Source organism: Podarcis erhardii (assembly GCF_964252035.2).
Source record: "Podarcis erhardii genome assembly, chromosome: 7".
Lineage (NCBI taxonomy): Eukaryota > Metazoa > Chordata > Lepidosauria > Squamata > Lacertidae > Podarcis > Podarcis erhardii.
In genome coordinates this window covers 88,134,073-88,154,605 of record NC_138511.1, presented here as the reverse complement: position 1 = coordinate 88,154,605, position 20,533 = coordinate 88,134,073, and the positions used below count along the sequence as shown (strand labels likewise).

Here is a 20,533-nt window from a genome sequence, read left to right as displayed (position 1 = left end):
TAGACCATTCCCTTGGCAACCAGGCCTTCCATGGGACTGTTGACATTCCAATCCCATATCTTACTTCCCTGGTACCAAAAGATGTCAAAGACCTTTGAGGAGATATGTGAGTTCTCACACGGAATGCTAGCTCAACTCCTCCCTCTTTCTCCAAACATCACCTGCCCTTCTGGGGTCAGATAAGGCTGGAAGTGGTAGGCAATGCACACATCATAGCTTTACACAGTGCAGGAGGGTGGCATGGGGATTACAAAATGCAGACACATAAAAATCAATCCTAATAAGGTAAAGGGACCCCTGACCGTTAGGTTCAGTCGTGGACGACTCTGGGGTTGCGCTGCTCATCTCGCTTTATTGGCCGAGGGAGCCGGCGTACAGCTTCCGGGTCATGTGGCTAGCATGACTAAGCCGCTTCTGGCGAACCAGAGCAGCTCATGGAAACGCCGTTTACCTTCCCGCCGGAGTGGTACCTATTTATCTACTTGCACTTTGATGTGCTTTTGAACTGCTAGGTTGGCAGGAGCAGGGACTGAGCAACGGGAGCTCACCCCGTCGTGGGTATTCGAACCGCCAACCTTCTGATCGGCAAGCCCTAGGCTCTGCCTAAAAGGCTAAATGCAATTAATACTAGGACACTTCAAACAGAATCAAAATATAGAATATTTAATATTCAATCAACTATCCCAATTTTTACACCAAGTCTTTCCAAGGAAAGTTGAACATGGAGGGCAACTTCATCAGTCTCGCCCAATCGCTCTTATCACTCTGTTCAGTCATGACGTGAAGAAGGTATTAAACACCTTGGCCATGGACTTGCAAGTCACAGTTCTGGGTACGTAGTAGGAATAGCTATGGGGCACCAGATATGGCAAAGAACCCAGCTGCAATCCTCACCTCACACTGATTGAAGTCTCCTAAAATTAAATCTGGATATAGTAACTGCTATAGTTCTCCCCCACTGTGAGTTCTTTGACGGGAAACAAGACGGACCCTGTGACTGAAGCGCTTTCCACATTCTTGGCACTGAAATATTTTCCACCGGTGTGAATTATTTGATGGATCGTGAGTTTGTCCTTCTCAATGAATCTCTTTCCACATTCCAAGCATAGCTAGGGTTGCAGCACCCCTTCAGCAAAGAGGGAGGAGAAATGGAAGGGGCTCCGTTTCTCCTGCCGCTTCGCTGAAGGGGTGCTGTGCAGAGAGGAAGAGCTGCAAAGTGTCCCTTCAGCAAAGCGGGAGGAGAAACGGAGCCCCTTCCGTTTTTCCTCCCGCTTTGCCGGAGAGGCGCTGAGCAGAGATGGAGAGAATCTTTTTTTTCTTGTTCTCCTCCTCTAGAACTAGGTGCGTCTTATGGTCGGGTGCGTATTATAGAGCGAAAAATACGGTGATCCCTGGTCAAAGGTGTCAGGGCACAAAAGGAGGTCCAAGGTGGCCATCTCAGTGTGTGTCTCCATAGTACTGAGAAACAGCTGTGCCTTTCTGAAACCAAGACAGTGGCAGAGTCTGCAGGAGGGTCATTGGCACAAACGGTGGGGATCAGGACCCCTCTTTTCATGAGGAAGGTCTTCTCCTGCAGGGAGGTGGAGATCAGCTCCAGGAAGGTGACGAAGAGTTGTGCAAGTGACCTCCATGTGATGGGTGGATATTCCTCCGTCCGGAGGATGACGTTCATGAGGCTGGCCAGACATTCCTGGAAGAGACAGGGGTGCAAGTCACTTTCTTTGTGCTCCTTGGCTCTGAACTGGGATGCTGCATGCTTGGGGGGGGGGGTGCGAGGCTGTGTGCATATGCCCCTCTGCCGCCTTCTCTTCTGAAATGAGGGCCTGTTTTTCACTGCAATCCACCTAACACCTCACCCAGTGGGCCCAGGATTGGAGTCCTGCCTTCTAGTTCCTCTGCTGGAACATTCAAAGTGATAAGGAAAAATTCTGGGGTGAGAGACTACTCAACAGCCCAGCTTGTCGGGGTCCAAGTCCCCTGCGGGTCCATGCAGTCAGTAAAAGGATGTTCCAGCCAAGTAAGTAATTTGGAGCAAAACAGCAGACTTAGATCCTTTATTGTTGCGCAACAGGTTCAAACAGCAGTAAGAACCCAGAGCATGGGGTGACATTGGCTTTTAAAACTTCTCACAACATTCCAGAATAGTTCGTACAGCACCATCGATACATCATCGTTATATCACTGATATGTCACAAAAGGGGAGGGGTAGACAGGGGGTACACTAGTTCAACCTTGGCAAACGTGTCCAGATAAGTCCTTGGTACAAGATTAGGATAGGCAAAACATGTCCAGGCACCTCTCAAGGACCCACCATCAAAGGGCAATAGCACATCCATAACCTGGGGCAAGCCCGGTGATGGACTTTTGGAAACTATCTGCTCAGCAATTGTTACCCCTTGGCACTTCCCTGGGTGGGGTGTGTGTATCGTGTCCTCACGCTTGAGGGATTATGGCGGGAGGTGGGAGGGAAAAGAGTCTTTTCCTTCAGGGCAAAATGGCATTGGAATGGAGGAATTGGTCAAACCACTGATTTTCTACAAATTTATAAAGCTAGGTATCTTCCCTGAGCTGTCAAGTCGAAAAGATACAACTTTAAATATGTGCCTCCCGTCATTTCAGTAACAAACGGGTCCCCCCTTCCTGTAAATGTCATAGAGCTCCATCTGCTGAGAAGCTTATTTCTAGTTTAGTTTACTAATTCGTTTAAATAGAAACACTTCAAAGTGTTTGGGAAGTACCAACAACATCATGATTTGCCAGTCCAGCCCCCCTTCCTGTTCAATTTGCAGTTTTTTCATGTGGTCCTTGGCAATTCTTTCCAAGCCTTCAGAATTTTACAAGCTGCTCTGCTCGGGTGTAACATATACTTCTGAAGGCAAATGAAACAGCAAAACACAGAATAATGTAAACAATTACTTTTCCAATATACATCTACATCTTTAAACAACACTTTTCAGAAGGGGAAACATGGTAAGTGCAATGCTAGCAGAGTTAAGTGTGATGAAACAAACACATGTGTTTGGCACCTAAAACAGAACTGAATTAAAACTCGCCCAATGTTCCACCAATGGCCAGCTGTCAAATTCTGCAAATGCAGAAAACAGCTTCATCCCAACCAGTTAATTTAGTTTTGGACCATTATCTTTGTCCCCATTCAAGTATTTCTCTCAACCACCTTTGCTCACAGCACAAAGGCAGTGGGTCACATATCTTGCTGGTTTGTTACCACTACAGCAGCAGCTGCTAATCAGGGGGGAAAGCAAGATGATAGTTCTCCGCATTAAGGCTTTGGAGATCATTCCTGCTCATATTAGTATCCACAGCATTGAAGCTTCTCTTCCACCATGTTGCTGCCAGAGAAGGCCATCATAGTGCCATGTCGATGTTGGGGCCTTCCAAATCCCGCCAGCACAGTCAGCAACCAGGGGTGATGGGAATTGTAGTCTTGAAGGCCTACTGGAGACCAAAGGTAGCCATTTCTCCAGGGCTGTTCTGTTCTCTTCTGACCTACACTTAAATAGCTGATGCTTTCACAAGACCACAATCTCAGCATCTTCTCCAGCTCTTTCCCCCCCAAGTTATTCTTCTTCCATTTACAACGGCCTAATAAATAAAAACAAAAACATACAACAGGCTGTTTTTGGTTCTCGGCTTCCTGAACATAAAATCAGCACTTTTTTTTTTACTGATTTTAAAGCTTTTTTGTATTGTACAAACCTTGTAAGTCACTTTGAGACTTTGTGGAGAAAGCAATGAAAAAAAATTGAGGGAGGGAAATCAATCAAGCATGCACCAATAAAAAGCAAGACCTCAATCATATCACAGAGCCCAAAGGTTTACGCAACCTCTCCAGATATCCCCATTGGGTTGACAGCAGGAGGGACGGCAAGGCAAATGAATTTGTAGAAAGCTGTCTAAGCTCTAGGCCAGCATTGCCAATGGCCTGGAATAATGGGCACTGCACTCCAACACAGCTGATGCCCTTTCAGAACTGCTTATACCATTTTATATTTCAATGCACTTTTAGTTTAAACCTAAGAGTACAGCATTATTTTCACAGTGGCGTTTATAAAGACAACACTCCACAGTGGTCTTAACCACACACACACACACACACACACACACACACACACCCCAGGCCGCAAAAGGCAAATAGGAAAAATTAATTGTTATCATGAATACCTTGAGAGTCAAAACTGCTGTACATACCCACTTCAGGATTATGTGGCCATTCCAACAGCATGCAATGAACTTTCAAGTGTACTAGAATGGGAAGAACAAAATTGTATAACTGTTAAGACAGCTGCTTCTCAAACTGGGACTCCCAATGTATTCCTGGACTGGTCACACAATGAGTGTGTGTCTGTGTCATCCCCACCCCCAATTTCTAGGGAGTTTAAAGAAAATTCATGATGAGCCCATAGCACTTCTGCCGTGGATCCTCTTGGAGCGACTTGGTTACTGACCCCCTGCCTATTAAATTCTATTTATATAAGCAATATATACTCTAATACCAACACGCTAATTAAAACGTGGAATATATAATATGCAATCCAGTGTTAAATTTGAATGCAAGAGTCTTTTATTTTATTTTCCAGCGAGAGGAGATAGACTAGAAAGCTTAGCTGCTTGTGCCACCAGAGCTTTTTGCTGCTGTTATTGGGGAAAGAGAAGACTCCCTGGAAAAGACCCTGATGTTGGGAAAGATGGAGGGCACAAGGAGAAGGGGACGACAGAGGACGAGATGGTTGGACAGTGTTCTTGAAGCTACCAGCATGAGTTTGACCAAACTGCGGGAGGCAGTGGAAGACAGGAGGGCCTGGCGTGCTCTGGTCCAGGGGGTCACAAAGAGTCAGACATGACTAAACAACAACATTGGGGAAAGATGTTGATTTCTATGAATTGCATGTCTTTATATAATAACTTTTTTTTATACTTAATCTCTTAAAAATATTGCTAGGCAGCCTGTAACAGGATACTTATGAGTTCAATAATAATAGAAGGGGCTCAGCTCAATGGTATCTCAAAACTACCGTATTTTTCGCTCTATAAGATGCACCAGACCACAAGACGCACCTAGTTTTTGGAGGAGGAAAACAAGAAAAAAAATATTCTGAAACTCAGAAGCCAGAACTGCAAGAGGGATCGCTGCACAGTGAAAGTAGCAATCCCTCTTGCTGTTCTGGCTTCTGGGATAGCTGCGCAGCCTGCATTCGCTCCATAACACACACACACATTTCCCCTTACTTTTTAGGAGGGAAAAAGTGAGTCTTATAGAGCAAAAAATACGGTAACTGTTTTGCATGCAGAAGGTTCCAGGTTCACTCCTTGGCATCTCCAGGCAGGGCCGGTAATGACCACTGCCTGAATCCATGGGGAACCACTGCCAGTCAGTGTAGACAGCATTAAGTTTGATGGACCAACAGTCTTAACCAGGGGTCAGCAAGGGTTACTGGCCATGGGCCAGATCACTCCCACAGAAATCCTCCGTGGGCCAGGCTAGTGCGATGCCAGAAATCGTGCCTACGCATGTCTGTGTCGCCGGAAACTGTGCTTGCGCAGAAGCGATTTCTGGCGTCTGGGCATGTGCAGAAGCAATTTCCAGAGCCGCAGAAGAGTCCCCGCGCCGAACTGCTTTAGCACAGCGTGCAGGGACTCGCCAAGCGGGCAGCTCATGGGGCCAGTTAAGCCTTAAGTTGTCAACCCCTGGTCGTAACTCAGTATACGGCAGCTTCCTATGTTCCTATGTAAATTATGGACCTCACTCCCAAAGGTTTAAGAAGCACTGGATTGAACACAACTTTTTAACAATGCCACTAGCACAAAGCAACGGCTACAGTAAGCAAACACTACCCAAGTGAAGCAATGTCTCCTTCATGGTTTATCTCCTCAGTCACTGTCCAAAGACTCAGAGCAGGAATATGCAGGTTGCAGACCTCAGAGGGCCCAGCCTGCTCTCCAACAGTGTGGAAGAGGCCTATACGTCACAGAGCCCAAAGGCCTACGCTCCCATACGCCACAAGGACAGAGCTGAGAGCGAGCAACCTCTCCAGATATCCCCATTGGGTTGACAGCATGAAGTGCGTCCATTTCTAGATTTCTTGTCTCTAGGGCAGCAAGGGACAAGTGCTCTCAAAATACTGGTCCCCTAACTTCCAAGGATAAAGTCCAAGGAGCAGAATGGTGTTTTTTTTGCGGCTGGAGACAATTGATGTGCTCCATAACATAAGGTTACCAGATTTTTTTCAATGAATCCGGGGACACTTTTCAACTTTGGAATGACAGCTCAATAGGAAGTCTGCCTTTATTACTAAGATAGTACATTAAAACAACTACATTAATGAAATTGAAGAGTTACCTTTGTTCCTAACTAGTTGTATTGTTCCGAGGAGTGCACCTTGCTGAGAAGACCTCTTCTTGACTCCAGTTTTGTTGCAAATTCCTGGCAATCCATGGCAAAGTTACTTTGGACCGCTAACATAGCTTTGATAGTGTCAATATCAAGCCTTGATCTCTGAGATGTCCACATCATGTTCATGGAAGAAAACACTCTCTCCACTGCAGCATTGCTTCCTGGTAGACAGAGACAGAGTTGAACCAACTTCTGTAGCTGTGGATAGGGGATCATCTTCTGAGAGAAGAATGAGAAAACGTCACTCCATCTTGAACACACATCAGCGCCATCTTCATTCCATTTAGTTATCTTTTCTTTTGATACATATTCTTTCAAAGAAGAAATTTCATCAAATAAATGATCTTCACTTAGACCAACTCCTCCTACTCTTGATGAAAAATATTGGAGACACTCTTCAAAGTTTTCTCTCTGCGGAGAAGTCCGAAGCAAAATGCACTCCATACACCTAATATCTTCAGAGTGGGAGCTCCAAGCAGTTAGGTATTCAACAGCAGTAGTGTAGAAGTCTTTTGATATGGTGAGAAATTCTTCCTGTTTGCAGGAACCACCTTCTTCGAGAGATGGCAAAAGTTTCCTCACTGAGATAGGAATAAACTTGTCATCACTCCTAGCCTGAAGTTTCTGAATCAAAATGTTGAGAATCATACAAGATTCCACTGCTGTTACTTCCTCTCCTTCGGCTTGGAGTACGGAATCATGGAAAAGTGGCAGCGTTGAGGCAACAAAATTCATCCACAAATAGGTGCAAGGATCACTGAACCAATTTTTCAGCAGGGCTGGGCATTTCTCCTCAGACAGAAAGAAGGATTTCAAGGCAGCATAATTTTCACAGATCCTTCTGATGGCTGGCAGCAGCGAAAGCCACCTGACATTGCTATAGCTAAGAATATTATTGTGCTCCTGTCCTACAAACTCACAAAACTCTTTTAGATGTTCTACTCTCACTGTAAATATGTGGAAATAACCAAAAACCTTTACCACAAGTCCTTCAACATCAACTGGGATTGAATTTATTGCAGAATGTGCACTGTTATGTATCATTTGAACGTTATACCCCAAGCAGAGAATATTCTTTCCCAAACCTTCCTTCATTTTGGCAAGGACATTGTTTGAACCTTTCCTCTTCAGACCACCAAAGTTAGTGTTCGTATTGTCTGCTGAAACCGCTACCACTTTATGCTCCAAACCAAGATGCTTGATTGTTTGAAATGAAGCCGTGTATATTATTTCAGCTGTTTCCCCTGTAATTTGAACAAAGTCCACAATTTTATTACGGATGGACACAGCTTTGTCAGCATTCACATGTACGTAGCGAACAATAATTGGTAGCAATTTTGTATTACAATGATTTGAAGCATCTAGAAGTATAGTTACAAAAGAAGCTCTATTGCTTTCTTCTACAGCTTCAGCAATCGCCCAGGGAGCAATCACGTGTTTGACAATGGCTTCAACTTTTGTTCTGGAACACGTTAATTTCTTAATCAAGCTGGAAGTACAGTCCATAGACTTGAAACTGTGGTAATGCCTCACGGTATGAAATGCGAAAGTTCCTTCTTGAAGGGCAATGTTTATTTCACTTTGATCTGGCACAATCGTCTTAAAGTATGTTGATACGTTCTTTGCGTTGCTACTTTCCCGAATCAAGGAGCTTTTATGTCTTTTCGTTGCAACATGTTCAACGACTGAGGTTCGCCCGCCACTTCCAACGGTAAAAGTTACTTCACATAGTGAACAAAATGCAGAGTGTTCCTTCACTCCTCTTCTGATAAATGGAAAATCTTTTAGTATCAAATCATTAACCACACATTTTCGTTTCTTTGACGTCTTATTAGCTTCAATAACTACAATACAAAAAGTACACGTGGATGTGTTAAAAGGCTGCTGATACTGCCAAAACCAAACACTCAACCCTGGAAAAAGCAACTGAATAAAAGAGGAAGAGGAAAACGGAAGTGAAATATGAAAACAAGTGCGAGTTGGCAGGGAGCCAATCACATTTTGAGAGAAAACCATGCGATAGCAGCTAGCCAATCACACTTCAATCTACATATTGTTGTGTCTTATGCCATTGAACCAATCACACAACATTCATTCCCTACTAATTCCAAAGAGAAACTCAAGAATGAGTTGTTTCCTTCCAAAGAGAATGCCATGTAGGAGTAATTTACAGTTATCTTATAAATCTACAACACTTAAACTATAAATTCAGGGGCATTAAATTAAACCCATGGACATTTTGGGGATGGATTTTGTCAGGTGACTGATTTGTAAATCTACGGGCTGTCCCTGGGAAACAGAGACATCTGGTAACCTTACCATAACAGAGTAAGGTTTCAATAGACGAAAGAAAAGCCTTCTCCCTTAGACATAACTGGGAAGGAGGCTGTGTAAACCAGGGGTCAGCAAACTTTTTCAGCAGCGGGCGGTCGACTGTCCCTCAGACCTTGTGGGGGGCCGGACTATATTTGGTTGGGGGGGGGGATGAACGAATTCCTTTGCCCACAAATAACCCAGAGATGCATTTTAAATAAAAGGGCACATTCTACCGTATTTTTCGCCCTATAGGACGCACTTTTCCCCCTCCAAAAATGAAGGGGAAATCTGGGTGCGTCCTATGGGGTGAATGCAGGCTTTCGCTGAAGCTTGGAGAGCGAGAGGGGTCGGTGCGCACCGACCCCTCTCGCTCTCCAGGCTTCAAGAAGACACCCGCAGCCTAGGCAGCCCTGCAGGAGTTCCCACAGGGCTGTCTAGGCTGCGGATAGCAGCCTGCCACCCGGCGCGAAAGGCGCCCTGAAGCAGAGCGCCCCTCGCGCCGGGCAGACATCCGCAGCGTGGGGAGCCCTGCAGGAATTCCCCGCAGGGCTCCCCACGCTGCGGATAGCAGCCTGCCGCCCGGTGGGCAGGGCGCACTGGGCAGACATCGGCCAGCCCCACAAGCTCGGGGGACAGCAGGGAGGCACAGCGCCGCCATCCTGCTGTTCCTCGACCTGGTTCTGTTTCCCCGACCTGGTTTTGGGGGAGAAATAAAGGGGGAAAATAATCCTTTATTCCCCCCCCAAAAAACTAGGTGCGTCCTATGGGACGAAAAATACGATACTCATGTAAAAACACGCTGATTCCTGAACCGTCCGCAGGCCGGATTTAGAAGGCGATTGGCCGGATCTGGCCCCTGGGCCTTAGTTTGCCTACCCATGGTGTAAACATTTTACCTTCCAAGTACATTCTAATCACAGACACACACTCAAAGAATTATGGGCACTGTAGTTTATCCCTCGTAGCTACCAGTAACCGCTAAACTACATTGCTACAAGAAAGCAAGTGCTTCAAATCTGCTTTACATAACTTTAAAGTACATATGAAGCACATGCTTTCCTGTAGCACTGTAGCTTAGCGGTCACTGGTAACTAAAGTCCAAGAGTAACACCTGCAGATATTCCATTTGCATAAAATCATGCTGTTGTACTATTTTATTGTTGTTAGCCGCCCTGAGCCCGGCTTCTGCTGGGGAGCGCGGGATATAAATAAAATTTATTATTATTTATTATTATTATTCCTATCTTTGAAAGTGTTCCCAACCAGGTGCCTTTCAGTTATTGCTGGACTACAACTCCCAATCATTCTTAGCTACTGGCCATGCTGACTGGGACCAATATGAGCTGTAGTTCAAAACATCTGGATTGTACCAGGTTGATGAAGGCTAGTCTAGGTAGTAATCTTAACATCAAACAGAAAAAAATTCTCCAGTACCTTGCATTTCCAAACCAGACATGTTCCACCTGTGGATCAAATGCACTCTTCAGCAGCATCCAATGAGGTTCCCAAGGCTGTCTGACCACAAAACAAAAGTGCGCATTGGTGTATTACAAGTGCCTGGAACACAGATTCATACAGTACCATTGGCACCGAGCCATGTACAGCCTAGCATCCAAGAATACACTGCATAAACATTTATGACCAAACTTGTCTTTGTTTATAAATGCTTGGTTTCAGGAAAGTTTGGTTTCAGGAAAGCCAAGACCATATAACGCCGGTCTTGAAAGACCTACATTGGCTCCCAATACGTTTCCGAGCACAATTCAAAGTGTTGGTGCTGATCTTTAAAGCCCTAAGCAGCCTCAAAGGCCCAATAGACCTGAAGGAGCGTCTCCACCCCCATCTTTCAGCCCAGACACTGAGGTCCAGAGCTGGGGGCCTTCTGGTGGTTCCCTCGCTGCGAGAAGCCAAGTCACAGGGAACCAGGCAGAGGGCCTTCTCAGTAGTGGCACCCGCCCTGTGGAACGCCCTCCCACCAGATGTCATAGAGGAAAAATAACTACCAAACTTTTAGAAGACATCTAAAGGCAGCCCTGTTTAAGGAAGCTTTTAATGTTTAATAGGTTATTGTATTTTAGTGTTTTCTTGGAAGCCGCCCAGAGTGGCTGGGGGGACCCAGCCAGATGGGCGGGGTATAAATAATAAATTATTATTATTATTATTATTATTATTATTAAGCCTCACAAAGATTAGAGCAGGCACCCCCAACCTGCGGCCCTCCAGATGTTTTGGACTACAATTCCCATGATCCCTAACCACTGGTCCTGTTAGCTAGGGATCATGGGAGTTGTAGGCCAAAACATCTGGAGGGCCGCAGGTTGGGGATGGCTAGATTAGAGCAACTACTGTTAGGAAAATCTGAAAATTTTGCAGATTGAATATCTGAAAATCTGAAAATTTTGCAGATTGAATATTGATGCTTCAGAGCCTCATATAGCTTTTAAATACAATCTTGCTTGAAATGATTGAGGTTGAAAGGTTTCTCCCCACCCATCAACACCACAATATGCACATGTGTACACTGTTAAGAGGTCACTAGCAAGCAGAAAAAGCGCTTTTAAAATCAAACCTAGGATCATGCTAGTGCGGATGAAATGGGAAGAGGGGAGAACCACGTTCACCACCTTGAGCTCCGTTAAGGAAAGGTGAGAAACTAATTAAACAATTAACTTTTTAGAGGGGTAAGAAAGCTCCAATTTGCTTAAAGAATCATGGCAAGAAAAATTGATGGACTATGCAGAACTGGCAAAATTGACATATAAGCTACGGGACAAGGATAACTGACTTTAAGGATGAATGGGAACCCTTTACAAAGTATCTGAAGATCCAACAAAGCGAACTGGACTCCTTGGCAGGTTTTGAATAGACATTCACAATTTTTAAACTGATAATAATCAGCTAAACAGTTCGAGGATCTATACAACTTTGTTGTTTAGTCGTTTCTGACTCTTCGTGACCCCCTGGACCACAGCACGCCAGGCACTCCTGTCTTCCACTGCCTCCCGCAGTTTGGTCAGATTCATGTTTGTAAAACTCCATGGACAACTTTGTAACATGCAGAAAATAGCATTATTGGAGAAACCAAAGACTGGAACTGAGGGAAGTCGGGGGGGGGGTGGGAAAAATAGGGGGGGGGGATAAGGATATGTTTTTGGATATGTTTTGTTATAACTTTGAATAAACAAAACAAAACAAACAAAAAAGCTACAATTTGCCTTGCAAGTTTAACAGAACTTCACAAAGAAGACATCCATGCAAACAGGTAGGAATGAGGCTGCTCATAGCTTTCTTCCCAAGCGCAGAAAAGCCAAGAGGAATCCCAGATGGAAACCAGTGAAGTGAACTGCAAGCTGAGAAGGGTTGCTTTAGGGCAGTGTTTCCCAACCTTGGGCCTCCAGCTGTTTTTGGACTACAACTCCCATCATCCCTAGCTAGCAAGACCAGTGGTCAGGGATGATGGGAATTGTAGTTCAAAAACAGCTGGAGGCCCAAGGTTGGGAAACACTGCTTTAGGGCACTATTCTTCCCAGACCTCAAAAACAAATTGCCACCCATGCCAGCTGCTGTCCTCCAAAACACATTGACTTGCTGCACCTGTTGAATTTCTGCCTGCCGCCACACACTTTCTAGGCGCAGGGACTCTCCCTCTCCCAGTAACTTACGTTATAGAGTTTTCTGGGGCACTAGCTGCAACAACGGTGCTCCTTCAACTTTGAAATTCCAGAAACAGGCGGAAATTCAACAGGGAAAGTCTCATCCCTGAATGTTTCGCTGTTGCTCTTCTGCCCGTCAGAAATCTCATAAAAACACAAGAGGGAGCGCAGCCTCGCCTCGCTTTCTTAACATTTCACAAGGGTGAGCACCGGGGAAAATATTTAAAACACTGGATCGGAGAGCCAGCCTCTGACTTGGCTCGATCCGTCTTTCATTTATCGAGATATCAAAACAGTGCAATCATAAAAACAGCTTAAATAATCACTAATAATCATTACCTTCCCTAACTTACTGCTTCTGGTGAGATTAAACGCCCGCGCTTGCCGCTCCTTAAGGCGGAGGCAGCAGCTCCACCACCTACCTCTTCCTCCTGCGCGCCCAGAAATGAACTCTGGACGAGCGGGACGTGGGCATTTATATCGCGCAGGGGCTGACGGGAAAGAGCAAGCCGCCCGACTGCACGGCGCATGCGGCAAAGGTTTCCCGTTTGGGCGGCCCTCACTTCCGGCTCTCAATCGGCTTTTTCAGCGTGCGGGGGAATGGGGAATAGTATTTTATTTTATTTTTAAATCGAAGAACAACAGCAAAAAAAATGTCCTCGGCGCATAGTGATTATTTGAAAGCACTGCACTTCTGCCTCCTGATTTCTCTCTCCCCTACCTCTTCAACCTTACTCCACTATAGGTATTTCTACCAGTTTTGCCCCGCACATGGCGGATGGCCAATGGGAACCGAACTTTTTACAGATTCATGAAGACTGCACCTTTTAGGGTATTTTAGGGTATTATGCGCATGCGTAATAGCGATGGGGAGAGAGGTAGGATACAGAGGAGCAGTGATTGGTTGAACTCAAGGTGGCGCCGAGTTGAAAGAGGAGGAGATTCTAAGACAAGAGACTCCGACGCCGTTCTGACCACAAGGGCGCCCTCTGCCGAGTGAAATGGCGAATTGCCTCTCGTGCGGAACGGAGGCCGAAAGAGGAACCCGGGTTATTTATTTTAATAAATATATTTTGTATGTGCCCAACGACTTGTGAAAGTCTCACTTGTATTTTTGCTTCACCTTCATATTTTAAATGACTTAGTCTATTCAACTGAAAAAAACCCTCTCACATCAGCTTAAAAAACAAACAAGCATTTGACCAAAACCACATGCTTGTAATAATAAACATGGCACTGTTGTTAACAAAAAATCTGCCCTTTTCCCTTATGGGGCATCCAAGAGCCCATATAGAGTCCTTACATAGGTTCCCTATTGGTAGGAGAGAATAACAGAAGCCAACCAGAGAATATTGAGAAGCAAAGCAGCTAGTAAGCCTGATCTTTATTGATCTGTTGCAACAGGGTGCTCCCCTCACCCGCAGGAAAGGAGGAGGACCCAGAAAAATGGTGTGCAAGGCCTTATAAAGACTTTTGAAATTGCCACCCTGTAGATCAAGACCACCCCCAGTGTTATGTACTGAATTGAATAGGATCCAAACTGCAACAGTCTGATTGGTCCTAGAACAATAGGATCCAAAAGGCAGCAGTCTGATTGGTCCTAGAACAATAGGATTCAGAATGCAGCAGTTTGATTGGTCCTAGAACAATGCAGCAATATGATTGGTTGGCAGGAACCACCCAATCATGCTCCAGATAGAAGTGAATCCACAACCTGATTGGCTTACAGTAGAATTCCAGAATTAGCCAATCATGTGCAGCCCATTGTGTAAATAATGTATATAAAGCAGATACTTTGAGGGGACTTTCATTCATTCCTCCTCACCACTATGAGCTGAATAAAGAGCATGAAATCACTTTGCGACTCTGAGTATATTTCACCCAGAAACATCATGCATACATCACAAAAGGGGTGTAACCTAAGACCACCCCTCAGAACATTTGAATGTTGTTTTTCTCTTGTTGTTTATCTCCTGTCTGGCAGGTTACTTGATTGGATTTCCTGGGTAGCCTGGCCAGTCTTTTGTAGTGATAAATACTTAGTTCCTGGGCCAGGTCACAGGCTCACACCCTATTCAAACACAGACATACCCTTAAGACAGGATTTGTGAGGAAAGCGACAATGGGGAGGCTTTTCCAGTTTGACCTTGCAAAGAAAACATTTGCTCAGTTTAGGAATCAAAATGGTTCCAGGTTGGCCTTCCTGTGCTGATCTATGTACGTGTGGTTATGAACATTGCCATATAACTAAGACTATAAAATTCCTATCACAGCAGAAAACCGAAGTGTGTTTGGGGCAGATGCTTGGAGCTGGTGCATGGCTTGCACAGATTATGACTTGCAACGTGAGAAAAGCCCTGCTTGGCTGCCCTGTAGCCAGCCTAAAAAGTTCAGGGTGGGGACACCCAGCAAGTAGTTTGGGGCATATTATCCCTCAGTCCATATTAATGCTTTACTTTGTATTCATTAAAGCTATGCTGGTGAAGGAAGGTGAGGACAGGTGACCTCACCTAGGCCCAAAGTCACCCCCCACCAAAGCAGGCTCAAAGCTTCTCAGAGCTTTTCAAAATCATTTTTCTCAGCAGCTAAAAGGCATTAGCTAAGCATCAGAAACATTCCGCTTGCTGTAACTAAAAAGATTGCAACAAAGGTAGGGAACACAGTCCATTGTTTCTCAGGCCTTTCTCATGCCTTCTGGCCTTGCTAAAGAACCACACTGCAACTTGCTTTCTGTCCGGGAACCATGCCAGAACAAGAGATTGAAACATATCTGAACACTCTGAAACCCCTTTCCCGGGAAGAGTCCAATAGTCCCAAGACAGCTTTCTGTTCATGCTCAGAGGGACTCCTGAGGGAGGAGAAAGGAGGAGGGAACTGGAAAGGGGTATATATGCTTGTGCACATGACTGTGAACTTCGTGCATGCTTTTGTGGACTATCACACGTGCTCCTTCTACCAGTTCATGGATGGTAGAAATAAAACCTTTTTCTCTGAAACTATTCCTTGAGTGTCTGTTGACTCCCACTTCCCTTTCCCAGGCCCAATATTTTCCCCACCCGAGGGCAAAGCCTCATAAGGCTACACTGGTGACAATGATAATAATGAAAGGTTCGTTTCTCATCTCTTCTTCAGCTGTACTCTGATCAATTGCCTCACAAAGTAGTAATGGAACTTCCAGCTGGTATACTTTACACAACCGATGCTCCTTTTTAGCGCCAGGAAGCTGTCTCCAAATCGCTTCTTCCCCCTTCAGGATCCCCGGTTGATTTTCTGCCTCGCGGAAACATGCAGAGTTTTGGGGGGCTCCCGCATGGGTGCAATAGCTATTATTATTATTATTATTATTATTATTATTATTATTATTATTATGTTTGAACTAATAGCTTCAAGTTACAAAAAATGAGTTTCTGGCTAAATATCAGGAAGAACTTTATGACAGTAAGAGCTGTTCAACAGTGGAACAGGCTCCCTCCGGAGGCTGCGAACTCTCCTTCCTTGGGGATTTTAAAGGTGAGATTGGAAGGCCATCTGCCATGGATGCTTACCTGAGATTCCTGCATTGCAGGGGGTTGGGCTGACAGACACTCAGGGTCCCTTCCAACTCTACAATTCTATGATTCTATAACAGGGTCTGTGGGCAGCATGAGACTAAGCCACATGACTCTACATCCAAGAAACAAGTGAGCAGGACGTGTGATCCTACTGCACCGGACTGCGAGAACAGTGAACAACCAGCAATACAAGGGAACCATGGAGGGAAACGATGAGCAAAATGTTTTGGGAAAAGGTGGGTTTTCAAAGGTGGCACAGGAGATCCCTTCATTGGAAGAGCCATCATCCTGGCTTGGGCCTTGGTCAAAAATTGACACTGCAGCTGAAGCTGATGGGAGTTGTCCATTAGCCAACAACTTACGAAAGGCCACACGGACCAGAGCTTTCCAAACTGTGTGTTGAGACACATTAGTGTGTTGGCTGCAGTGTGTCACGTGAAAGCTCCCTGCACTCCTCCCGGGCAGTGGCGTAGCGTGGGGGGTGCAGGGGGGGCCGGCCGCACCGGGCGCAACATCTGGGGTTAGGGCAAATCCACGGGTTAGGGGGCGCAAATCCACGGGTTAGGGGGCGCAAATTACTTGCCTTGCCCCGGGTGCTGACAACCCACGCTACGCCACTGCTCCCGGGGCTGGAAAGGGGTTAGTTTAACCTCTGGTTTTCTAGTAGTATAACTGAATTACTGTGTTGCGAAATGATGCATGCCTAAAAAGTGTGTCACCAACGTGAATGGTTAGGAAAGCTCTGACATGGACCTTGTGGGGCCCTTTTGCAAACTGGTGGTGAGACTGTTGTGGGCACCACACAAAGTGTTGGTGCTGACCTTTAAAGTCCTGAACAGCCTCAAGGGCCCGGTGTACCTGAAGGAGCATCTCCACCCCCATTGTTCAGCCCAGACACTGAGGTCCAGCTCCGAGGCCCTTCTGGCGGTTCCCTCACTGCGAAAAGTGAAGCTACAGGGAACCAGGCAGAGGACCTTCTTGGTAGTGGCGCTTGCCCTGTGGAATGCCCTCCCATCAGGAAATAAACAATTACAGTGGACACTAAGGTTGCGAACGTGATCCATGCGGGATGCACTTTCGCAACCCGCAGCTGCACGCCTGCACATATGCAGGTTGCAATTCGGCACTTCTGCACATGTGCGACTGCCGAAACCCAGAAGTAACCCGTTCCGGTACTTCTGGGTTTCAGCAGTCCGTAACCCAAAAAAACGCAACCTGAGGCATCTGTAACCCAAGGTATGACTGTATCTGACTTTTAGAAGACATCTGAAGGCAGCCCTGTTTAGAGAAGTTTTTAATGACTGATGTTTTATTGTGTTTTTAATATTCTGTTGGGAGCCACCCAGAGTGGCTGCGAAGACCTGGCCAAATGGGCAGGGTATAAGTAATAAATTGTTGTTGTTGTTGTTCAGAAGCTGCACACAGATGTGCACTTGATTTTCCACCCCTCAGCAGTGATTTTTAGGTTTGAAGAAGCCTTTTTGGCTTCTCTGCCCCCAACAAGCCTAATGTGGGGGTGACCTTCCTGGAAAATGTATCTGGGAAAGTGAGAGTTAAACTTGCCAAGCCTAATTTCCATGGTGGGGGCACTTGTTCCCCCCAGAGGCACTGCACTGGCAACTCATGCCCAATACAAGGGCAATAGAAAAAAGTCCTCCTTCTTGCTGCGAGGGACTTGTCTTGCTTTTGCTCTCTTTAGGATAATGTAATAAAAAATTAAAGGTCTTATATATATACAAGTTGTACAAGTGACAATAAAGTATTTCAATTTCAATATATGTGGACCATATGTCTGGAGCAGCATAGGAAGACCGTCCTGAAACCATTTTGACTCCCAAACTGACCAAATGTTATCTCTGCAAGGAGGGAGGGGGTGAGGGAACCTTCCCATTGTCTCAGGAATTGGGTAATCACCATCTCAAAGGAATGGGCAGACTACCAGAAAAGGCAATCAGATAAGGCATTATCAGATAACCTGGCAGACAGGAAAAACAACAACATTCAAATTTATGTTGTAGACCATCTTTTCCGTGATGTAGGTATGATGTTTGTGGGGGCTGCTCTTGAGCTACACCCCTTTCTGTGATGTATGTATGATGTTTCTGGGGGTGGTCTTGAGCTCCAGGGCATGGAATTTAAAATGTCTATATAAGGGTGGGCACACCTTTGTTCTGGGTCCTCCTCCTTTCCTGCGTGTGAGGGGAGCACTCTGTTGCAACAGATCAATAAAGATCAGGCTTACTAGCTGCTTTGCTTCTCAATATTCTCTGGTTGGCCTCTGTTATCTTCTCCTACCAATAGGGAACCCACTTAAGGACTCTATACGGGCTCTTGAGTACCCCATAAGGGAAGAAGTGCAGATTATGTTTACAACAATAATCAGCTAGTGATTAAAATGAATCAGCCTTCTCATGGATAGAGCTCATTGGGTTTTGCTATGCGCAGAAGTGATGCCTGGTATTTGTGGCAAAGGGGGGGGGGGCTGTCTAGGGAAGTAAAACCTAAAAAGTCCGGGTGTATCATATGTGGTGGAGATATAAGGTTGCGAAGGATTTCTGGGAGATAATATATAATGAAATGGGGGAAATGTTTAAGAAGACTTTTATAAAAAGACCAGAAAACTTTTTTATTAGGAATATTAGGAATGGATGCCCCCAGAGATCAAAATAATCTATTTCTCTAAGCAACAATGGCAATCTGAACGGTCTACGCTCAGAAATAGAGAGAGAGAGAGAACAATATTGACAAAGGAGGAGTGGCAGATGAAATTGAGGGAATTTGTAGAATTAGCAAATTTAACTGATGGAGTAGTTAAGGAAGAGTGGGAAATGATTGCAGAATATATGAATAATCGTGTAAATCGGGTTAAGACATCAGCAGGTTAATGTAAATTCAGCAGTACTGTATAAAGTATCAAAGATATGGGGGAGGGGAGAAATAGGAATATGAGGGGAAAATTATAATATGCAGTCTTAGTTGATAAATAAATAGAACCATGGAAGGATGGAAGGAAAGTCAATTATTCAATGTATGGTTATAATTAATTTGAAATATTGTAATGAAAAATGATAAATAAAATTATTATTTTTTAAAGTTCTTGCCGCAGAACCCAACTCTTCCCAACCTGATAAATAAGATAGCTAACCATTAGCCAACCACCTTGAGTAATGTTTGCTCCGCAGCAGATGGCCAGTCCCTCCCTCATCCCTTTGTGAAAGATTAAACGCTTTTATGACATCCGGAAAAGGATGGGCAAATTAACTCTCCAGCAGCCGAGCTGTGTCTCAAGGCGAAACCAAAAACCAAAGAGTCTTGTGACGCCTTAAAGACCAGCAAGACTTAGGAGGCATTGTTTAGTGACAAAGACGTTTATATGCATCTAAGGCTAACCATTTTCTTAGCTGAGAAGGGACACGAGAAGGGACATAGCTCAGCCTCCGTTTTGCCTGCAAATCCCCCAAACCTGGCAGCCTCTCCAGGACGGACTGGGACAGACCCCCGTCTGAAAAACCAGGAGATGCGCTGCCAGTCAGTGGAGACAGCATTGTGCTAGATGGACCAATGGCGTGACTCCATAGAAGTCCGGTGCTGTGATGGCTGGTGACTGCTGGGATTGGTGGAAGGCAGAGAGGCCAGGCAGACGTTGAAGCAGTGCCAACAACAGGAAAAACCAACTTATTCTCTCTCTCTTTAATTTATTTATACATTTTTCACACAAAAAGATGAAGTTTACAAAGTTTAACAGGCCATAAATTACTTTACCCATTGGCTTCCCATCCCCGCTTCCATGGTTTCCATATTTACACCCGAATGCTGCATAATTCACATACAGTCATACCTCGGGTTACTTCTGGGTTTTGGCGGTCACGCATGCACAGAAACACTAAATCGCACTTTGCGCATGTGCAGAAGCGCTGAACTGCAACCCGTGCATGCGCAGACACGCCGCTGCGGGTTGCGGACGCTGCAGGTTGTGAATGTGCATCCCTCACAGATGACGTTCGCAACCCGAGCGTCCACTGTATACTATTTGACGCATCTGTTTTAACCTATTTAACCCTGTCGCTCATATTTCAAGCCCTGCTCGCATTTTCATGTTGCTGTGGTAGTTCTTTAAATGCTCAGTAAAAGGTCTCCAGTCCTTGATGGATTTCCCATCGTTTTGGTCTCCAATCTTGCCGTGCACTCCATACTCTTCAAAAGCTGTTCTTCCTTTCCTGGAACCTCTCCTTCTTTCCCTCTTTGGGCGTAATGCTCAGGCTGCTGCCGTTATATACAAAACCCAACTCATTCAACTTTTGCCCCCGTTTTCCTCTCCACCAAGTTTTACAGGGGCAATACTGAGATTACAAAAGAGGAAGCCGACAGGGAAGGCTAGTTGAAAATCAGAAAGCCAGTGTACACCCATTTGTGGAAGCCGTTGGCTGATAACAGGCCGAGATGGGTAGGGAGGGACCCCTTTGTCCTACGTGACCACAGTCCTGATAAAATTGCACAGTCCCTGTTCCCGAGTCGGGAAGTGGAACGGTTCCGGTTTGAGCCAACCTGGGAGGGGCAACCCCTTGGCTCATCCCTTTCTTCTGCCTCTATATAAACCAACC

At 45.4% G+C, this 20,533-nt stretch overlaps 1 long non-coding RNA gene across 1 annotated transcript; it reads right to left on the bottom strand.

The window, feature by feature from the left end:
- Positions 1 to 2,592: 2,592 nt before the first annotated feature.
- LOC309347659 lies at positions 2,593 to 10,404 on the bottom strand. Its single transcript, XR_014159005.1, has 4 exons — positions 10,163 to 10,404; positions 6,359 to 8,256; positions 4,210 to 4,263; positions 2,593 to 3,603 (listed from the first exon to the last, which is right to left on the bottom strand). It is a non-coding gene; the product is annotated as an uncharacterized lncRNA (long non-coding RNA).
- Between the last annotated feature and the right edge of the window lie 10,129 nt (positions 10,405 to 20,533).